A 9,204-nucleotide genomic window follows, 5' to 3' on the forward strand; every position below is an offset into this window, starting at 1 on the left:
TCATTTTGGGATTTCTTTTAGGAAGTAACCAGAGGATTCTTTCAATTTCTACCTTGTCATCTTGTTCTAAGAAATCTGGGCAGTTTTCCTTTATAATTTCTTGAAATATAGTAACTACATTCTTTTGTTTTGTTTTGTTTTGGTTTGGTTTTGGTGAGGCAACTGAGGTTAAGTGATCTGCCCAAGGTCACACAGCCAGTAAGTGTCAAGTGTCCAAGGCCAGACCTGAATCCAGGTCCTCCTGAATCCAGGGCCAGTGCTCCATCCACTGCGCCACCCAGCTGCCCCACATTCTTTTTTTAAAAATGTCTTTCAGGTATTCCAATAATTTTTAAATTATTTCTTCTTGATCTATTTTCAAGTTGTTTTTCTTATGAGATATTTCACTTTTTTTTACATTTTTCAGTCTTCTGTCTTCATTCTTGATGTCTCATGCAGGCATTAACTTCCATTTGCACAAGTTTAAAAAATTTTATTTTTTGTTACATTTTAAGTTCCAAACTATCACCCTCCCTCCTCACCCTTCACTAGAGGACACCATTTCTCACACACACACACACACACAAAACCATGGTATTCATACTTCTATTTATCTTTTATTTCTTGGGAGGTAGACAGCATCTTTCTTCATAGATCCTTTGTAGTTGATTTGAGTAGTTGTAATATTCAGAATAACTTAGTCATTTATAGTTCTTTGAACAATATTGCCATTAATGTCCACAATGTTCTCTTGGTTGGGCCCATTTCACTCTTCATTATTTCATGCAAATCTCTCCATGTTTTTCTAAAATCATCATTTCTGCTCATCATTTCTTACATCATAGTAGTATTCCATCATAATCATACATGACTTGTTTAGCCATTCCCCAGTTCATGGGCATCCTCCCAGTTTTCAGTTCCTTGCTACAACAAAGAGAGCAGCTATAAATATTTTAGAATGTGTAGGTTCTTTTCCTTTTCCCCTGAACACTTTAGGAAATAATAATGGCATTTCTGGGTCAAAGGGCATATACAGTTTTATATCTCTTTGGGCATAATTCCATATTTTTGCTCTCCAAAATGGTTGGACCAGTTCACAACTCCACCAACAGTGTATTAGTGTCCCAATTTTTCCAAATCCTCTCCAACAGTTGTCATTTTTCCTGTCATTTTAGCTAATATGATAGGTGTGAGATATCTCAAAGTTGTTTTGCCTTTTTCTAATCAATGATGATTTAGAGTCTTTTAATATGACTTATAGTTTTGTTTTCTTCATCAAAAATTTTTCTGTTCATATACTTTGACCATTTATAAATTGGGAAATAACTCATATTCTTATAAATTTGACAAAGTTCTCTATATATTTGAGACATGAGACCTTTATCCAGGAAACCATATATATAAAATACTGCCCCCTCCCCCCCAATTTTCTGCTTTCCTTTTAATCTTAGCCACATTGGTTTTATTTGTATAAAAACATTTTTACTTAATGTAATCAATCTGATCCATTTTATATCTCACAATGCACTTTATCTCTTGTTTATTCATCAGTTCTTCTCCTATCTATAAGGTCTGATTGGTAATATGTTCCATGTTCTTCTAACTTACTTATGATATCTCCCTTTATATCTAGGTCATGTATCCATTTTGATCTTATCTTGGTAAATGGTGTAAAATATTGTTCTATACCCAATTTCTGCCTGACTGCTTTCCAGTTTTCCCAACATTTTTTTAAACCAAAGAGTGAATTCTTATTCCAGAAGCCTAAATCTTTATATTTGTTAAACAAAAGGTCACTATAATAATTTACTACTTTGTATTATATGTCTACTCTTTTCTATTGATCCATCTTTCTATTTCTTAGCCAGTATCAGATAGTTTTGATAATTACTGCCTTATAATATAGTTTAAGATCTGGTCCTGCTAAACCTTCTTCCTTTACATTTTTCATTAATACCTTTGATATTCTCGACATTTTTGTTCTTCCAAATGAATTTTGTTATTATTTTTCTAGCTCAATAAATATTTTGGTAATTTAATTGGCATGGCATTGAATAAGTAGATTAGGCAGAATTATAATTTTTATTATATTGGCTCTGCCCACTCATGTATAATTAATATTTCTAAATTACTTAAATATGACTTTATTTGGATAAAAATATTTTATGTTTATGTTCATTTAGTTCCTGAGTTTGTCTTGACAGGTATACTACCAGATATTTCATGCTGTCCAGAGTTATTCTAAATGGGGTATCTCTTACTATCTCTTCTTACAGGGTTATTTTTGGTGATATATAGAAATGTGAATGATTCATGTGGGTTTATTTTATTTCCTGCTACTTTCCTAAAATTATTGTTTCAACTAGCTTTTTAGATGAATCCTTAAGATGTTCCAAGTATGTCATCATATCATCTGCAAAAAGAGATAGTTTTCAATTCTATTTTTTAAGGAGTGCTTTTCTTTAGCGACATTTTGTATCCCTTTTACCATTTGGTCAATTTTGATTTTAAGACTTTTTTTTTAGAATTTTGTTATGCTTCTTTTACCAAGCTGTTTATTCTCTTTTCAAGATTTTCTTGCATAGCTCTCATTTCTTTTCCCAATTTTTCCTCTATCAATCTTATTTGGTTATAAATTTGTTGTTGTTGTTGTTGTTCACCTTCACCTCTTTTTTACTTTTCCAGGAATTCGTGTTGGCTTTGTGTCCAATTTGCACTTTTCTTTGAGGCTCTGCTTATAGATATTTTCAAATCATTATCTTCTTCTGAATTTGTGTCTTGAGCTTCCCTATTACCATAGTAGCTTTTTCTAGTCAGGTTCTTTTTGTTGTTGTTTGCTCCTTTTTATAACCTATTTTTTTACTTTGGACTTTATGTTAGAGTTGGGCTTTGCTCACCTCAGGAGGTAGGGGTGGGGAGTGTCTGGTCTGAGCTTCTGTCTTTTTTGCCCTTCTGCTGATTTTATAGTTCAGTGGGGACCTACAAGTGTTTAGTATTCCCAAAATAGTGTGATCCAGAAACAGGTTTGGTCACTACCCTTCTGCTCTGTGCTCTACTTCTTACCCAGAGATTACAACCACTCCTCTCCATCCTAGTACTGTGACCCAGAATTGGTGATAGTACTGCCATATTACACCCATTTCTACTTCCAGTGCTATGACAAGGTTCTCTTGAGATCTCTTTCTGACCAGGTGTTTAGTTGTCTTACTGTCCTTGGGCACTCAGCTGCTCCAGGTGCTTCTGCTGCCAAAGCCCATGGACTCTGTCATGCTCCAGGATATGCCCCACCTCAATGTCCACAGATATCTCTTTCTATCTTCCTAAGCTGTCCTGGGATGGAAAGATTATTCACTGTGACTTTTTCTTGGCTTTCTCAGAATTCAGTTTGGCATGTTTTTGTTGTTTTTAAATGTTTTATAGAGGGGATATGTTGGGCAAGCTCAGAAAAAATGCTATCTTCGTGCTACCATCTTGGCTCTGCCCCTCCTCAACTTCCCTATTGATTCCGAGGGCACCACTACCCTCCTAGTTACCCAAGCTGACAATGTAGATGTCATATTTAACTTTTCACTCCCTCAATACTCCACATATCCAATGGCAATCAGTTGCTAAGTCTGGTCACTCATACCTTTTCAACATCTCTTCTGTATACCTCCTTCTCTCCTCTGACATTGCCACCACCTCATGCCTGAACTACTGAAGTAGCCTTCTGATTGGTCTTTATGCTTGGTCCATCCTCCACTCAGCTGTCAATTTGATCTTTTTAAAGTGCAGATCTGACTATTTCATTCTCCTCTTCAATCAACTAAAGGGGCATCCTATGACTTCCAGGATCAAATATTAAACCCTCTGTTTGGCCTTCATAACTTGACTCCTTCTTACTTTTCCAGTCTTACTCTGTTCCAGGTATTTATTCTGGCATCTAGTGACACTTGCCTCTTCACTTACTTGTTCCTCATACAAGACACTCCCCACTCCTTACCCTATATTTTTACTGAATGACTTCTATGCCCAGAGTTCTCTCTTACTTATTTCCATCTCCTGGCTTCCTTTTGATCTCAGCAAAAATACCACCTTCTGGGAGAAGGCTTTCTTAATCCTAAATGCTAGGGACATTCCTCCTCTGAGATATTTATCCTGTAAATATCTTGTTAAATACTTGTTTACGTGTTGTCTCCCCTATTAGATTGTGAGCTCCTTCAGAGCAGGGTTTGGTACTTAATAAATGATTATTGACTTGACCTTTAAGGTGATCAAGCTTATCCTCTTCATTTTTCAGATGAGGAAATTGAGGCTTAGGAAGACTAAAGGACTTTTTTGCAGGATTCCAGAGGTAGTAAGAAATTTTATTTAAAAAGAAGACAAAAAAACTATGCACCTGATATGACCAGATCATCGCAAAATTATTCATCTTTTTAGTAACTCTTTGTTTTTAAACTCTTGGTATGGTCAGAATTTACTATTACCACAACTTCTTAAAAGATTTTTGTGGCTATTATGGCTCCTTTGATTAATTTTTTAATTAATGAAAATTCATCTTCTCTCTCTTCCATTCTCCTTCATCCCCCCAAAGAAAAGAAAAACAAAACTTTTGTAAAAAATAAGCATAGTCAGGGGCAGCTAGGTGGCACAGTGGATAGAGCACCAGCCCTGGAGTCAGGAGGACCTGAGTTCAAATCTGACCTCAGACACTTAACACTTAATAGCTGTGTGACCCTGGGCAAGTCACTTAACCCCAATTGCCTCACACAAAAAATAAAATATGCATAGTCAAACAAAAAAAAAAGTTCCTGCATTGGACATACCCTAAAACATATAATATAGTTTTTTTGCATGGTTTGTGCTACCATCCTGTTCTTGTTTCTAAAATGAAATTATATTGGACATTCTCCAGTAGGATTATAGAAGAGAGATTTGAACCAAACATTTGAGTCAGTGCTCTCTACTGTCTCACAGACATAAAACTTTAACCCCAGGGCTTCTGACTCCAAAGCTAGCACCCTTTTCAATATGACACACTGTCTTATTGTTCTCTCCACAAATGCCTGCACTGTTATCTCATCTCTGGTAGGTTTCAGTAGGCTCTCTACTCAGATGACTTCCAAATCTCTCAATCCCTGAGCTTTCTTAAGTTCTGGACCTACATCTGGACCTCAGTTGCCTCATTTGTAAAATTAAAGCGTTGGACTAAATGATCTCTAGAATCTATTCCAGTCTATTAATCCATATCATGATCCAATGATTTCCAGTTGCCTGCTCAATATCTGTACCTATATATCCTGTCAGCCCCACAAACAGGGTCAGAAGTGGATAAGGCCAGAAAGCTCTAAGGTATTTACATGCTGAGCTCAGTTGTCAAAATGGGTCAAATGAATGTGAGTGGGTTAATCTTGCTGGCTTGAGCAATCTGCTGAGTTTTTGTTTGTTTTAGGAGACTGGGTCTTTCTCTCTCACCCAAGCTGGAAGTGAAGCAGGCACTTACAGGCCAACCTCCATTGCTGATCAGCAGGGAATCTTAGACCTGCTCCACTGAAGAAGGCCAATGTACCACTTTCCTCCCTATTCCCTGCCTTTCAGCCCCTGACTCATACCTAATCAGCTTTAGACCTATTGCCACTCAGAACTCCCAAATTCAAGCAACTGTTCACTAGCCTTTGCCTTCCGGTAGCCAAATTACAGGCATGGACCACCACAGCCACCCTAACTCTGCTCAGATCCTAAGATATTAAAAACTCTTACTTGCTAAGTGCTCCTTAGGCTTCAGCTCCTTTACCCTACAGGATCGATCCTCTGAAGCTACCAGTTCATACATTCATTGCATCCAGAGCTATTGAAAGCTCCTATTTCATCATATTGTCTAAATGTCCTGCATGACAGAATCAATGCATCTATTATTCTCATATCTAGAACAAAAAGTCTGCTTTGGTCAGAAATGCCATGATAACTGCAGGTGTCCCACCACTTTATCCAAATAGCTGGAATAACATCAATACCAGTAACAAAAATGATGATGATGGCAATAACAATAAAATGGTAATACTGATCCATAACAATTTAAGAATATTTTAATTGATGTTGCCACAGGAATCTCCAAGCTCTACCCAACAAAAAAGCAAAAGAAATTCAAAAGAAAATGTAGGAACACAATGATATCATCTCATTGTCTTGTATGCTACTAACATTGTTCTAATGGCCTTTCAGTGAATGTATGGAAGATGAGCTTACATTTCAATACTTGTATTCAATGAACACAAAGCAGTTATTTTATCCATCTTTGCAGTGGTCCATAGAATATTAAACACTGGAGAACAATAGCAGGATACATCCCCTAGGACCATTTTAATCCAAACATTATGGAAAAAGTCAAGAATGAAATGATCATAAAATTGACATTTATATTTCAAGGTTTCATTCTCATCTCCTCCTCACCAAAAATTCAGACTCTGCCCTAGGAACTACTCCTGGGTTTGATGGGTGAGCTTTCTTTATCTTGCCAGGATCAGTTCTGGGCCACCAGCTCCAAACCATGCAGGAACGTGCACACTATCCATTCATCTGCCTTCCCATTCCAGCTCCCCTCTGTGTATTATTTTTCCATCTATCCATCTATCCACATTTATTGTACATCTACTGTGTGCTAGGCACTGTAGTCACCACTGAGGATACAAAGAAACATAAAGGATAGTCCCTGTCCTCAAGAAGCCTATGGTTTAGAGGGGGTTAGAACATGAAAACAACTATATTCAAATAAGCTATCTATAAGGTATATTGGAAATAATCAATAAAGGGAAGGTGCTAGAATTAAGAGGGATTAGGAAGCGCTTCCTGTAAAAGGTGGAATTTTAAACGGGACTTGACTGAAGCCAGAAGGCAGAGATGAGGAAGAAGACCATTCTGTGCATGGGGGACAGCCAGAAAAATGTCTAGAATAGGGAGATGGGGTGTCTTGTGTGAGGAACAAACAGCAAGCAGGTCAGTGTCATTAGATCACAGAATACATGGTGGGATGTAAGGTGTAGTAAGACTGGAAAGGTAGGAGAATGCCATCTTATGAAGGACTTTAAAAAAGAGAGGATCTTATGTTTGATTTTGGAGGTGAGAGGGAGCCACTGTAGTTGATTGAGATGACATGTTTAGACCTGCACTTTAGGAAGATCACTTTGAAAGCTGGGTGGAAGATAGACTCAAGTGAGGAGATGCTCATAGAACGTAAGCTTTTGAAGGCAGGAGCTGAGTTTCTTGTTTTTATCCAACTCTTAGCATAATGACTGACACACATTGCATATTTAACAAATATTATCACTATCTATCTTTACGATTAACAAAAAGTTTCATATCATTATTTCATTTGAGCCACCTAACAACTCAGTGAGACAGGTACTACACATGTTCTTATGAGGAAAGTGAAGCTCACTGAAGTAGTTATTTCACATGGCTAGAAGAATAAAGCAACAAGATGTGTCCACAGACAGCAAGTAAGACAATTTGGCTGAAGTAATATTTGTGTGACATTGTCCAGGTAAGGAGATACGTGGGTCATTTAGTGAGAATGAGGGATAGCATTTGTACAACAGCAATAGTATCTAGAGGTATTGTTTATGAGTTCTGTGAAAAGACATGGCTAAGAATTTCTTAAGATGAAATGATATAAAGGAATTGTGATACACCCTGGTAAAGGAAATATCTAGTGACCCAGTGAATTTTCTTGGCTCATGTAATTTCACCCCCTTAAATACTTTTCTACATATCTTGACTTGTCAAAATCCAAGTTTAAAGGTCTTGTTCAAAATCCCTAATTGTTGCTGGGTCATTTCAATCATCTTTTATGACTCTGGAGTTTTCTCTGCAAAGATACTGGAGTCATTTGCCATTTCCTTTTTTTTTTTTTTTTTTTTTTTTGGTGGGGCAATGAGGTTTAAGTGACTTGCCCAGGGTCACATAGCTAGTAAGTGTCGAGTGTCTGAGGCTGGACTTGAACTCAGGTCCTCCTGGGCCGGTGCTTTATCCACTGTACCACCTAGCTTCCCCCACCATTTCCTTTTCCAGCTCATTTCACAGATGAGGAAACTAAGGCAAAGAGGGTTAAGTGACTTGGCCAGGGTCACACAGCTAGTATCTGGGGCCAAATTTGAACTCAGGCGCTCCTGACTCTAGGCCGAGGGCTCTATCCAGTGTTCCACCTAGCTGCCTCCCCCCCCCAAAACTGTAATTATCCTGGCAGAAATGAGTTCTACCTCCTCTGAATCCCTACAATATTATGCTCATACTACTTATGTGGCATTTACCATATATAATGCCTTATATTATACCACTGTTCCCCACAAATGCAAGCTTCATGAAGACAAAACCATGTATTTCTCTCACATTGTCTCCAAATCCTGTCCTGAATCATTCCAAGTGAGTGTGCTTAGCTAGCCTAAAATTTAAAAATAATAATAATAAACTATGGCATCATAGAATGAAAGTTGAAAAAGGGCTTAGGATCACCTAGTCCAATGCACTAATTTTATAGAACAGAAAACAGGGTTCAAAGAGAGGAGGTAACTTGTCTAAGGATAAAAGGATTTAGAAATGGAAAGCAATTGAAGAATTCACTTAATCCAACTTCATTTTACAGTATGCCTTTCCTTTTTTAGAGGCTGTATTATAGGATGTGTCTAGCACGGGGTTTAGAATCAGAAGACCTGGGTCTAAATCCTTCTTTAGATACTTATTAGCAATGTAACCCTGGGTCAGTTAGTCAGTAAACATTTGTAAAGCACCCACTATGTGCCAGGCACAGGACAACGCACTTAGCCCCTCACCACTTTGGTTTTCCAATCTGTAAAATGGGGATATTTACTACTTACCCTTAAAAAAAAAGCATAACATAAATGTCATTATTATTATTGCAGAAGAGAAAACTGAAGCCCAGAGATAGCCCAGGCTACAAAGACAGGTCTCTTGAGTTCCCAATCCGTGGTTCATTTCACTACAACAGGATGAGGTCACATAGGGAGTCAGTAGCTGTCAGCACCAGAACCTAGGTCTTCTCACTCAGTCGAGTGAGTTCTGGATCATTTCTGAATGAATGGGTGAAAATGCTATTTTCAGGATTAAGCCACAAAATTTAACTATCCTTTGGCCTGAAATAATTATGAGATCGGGAGGCTGTTTCTGATTAGGGAAGGATTATATTAACATGGATTATAACTCAGAGACACAATGGGAGGTCTTGTGATCTAA

Source organism: Dromiciops gliroides, chromosome 2, assembly GCF_019393635.1.
Source record: "Dromiciops gliroides isolate mDroGli1 chromosome 2, mDroGli1.pri, whole genome shotgun sequence".
Taxonomy (NCBI): domain Eukaryota; kingdom Metazoa; phylum Chordata; class Mammalia; order Microbiotheria; family Microbiotheriidae; genus Dromiciops; species Dromiciops gliroides.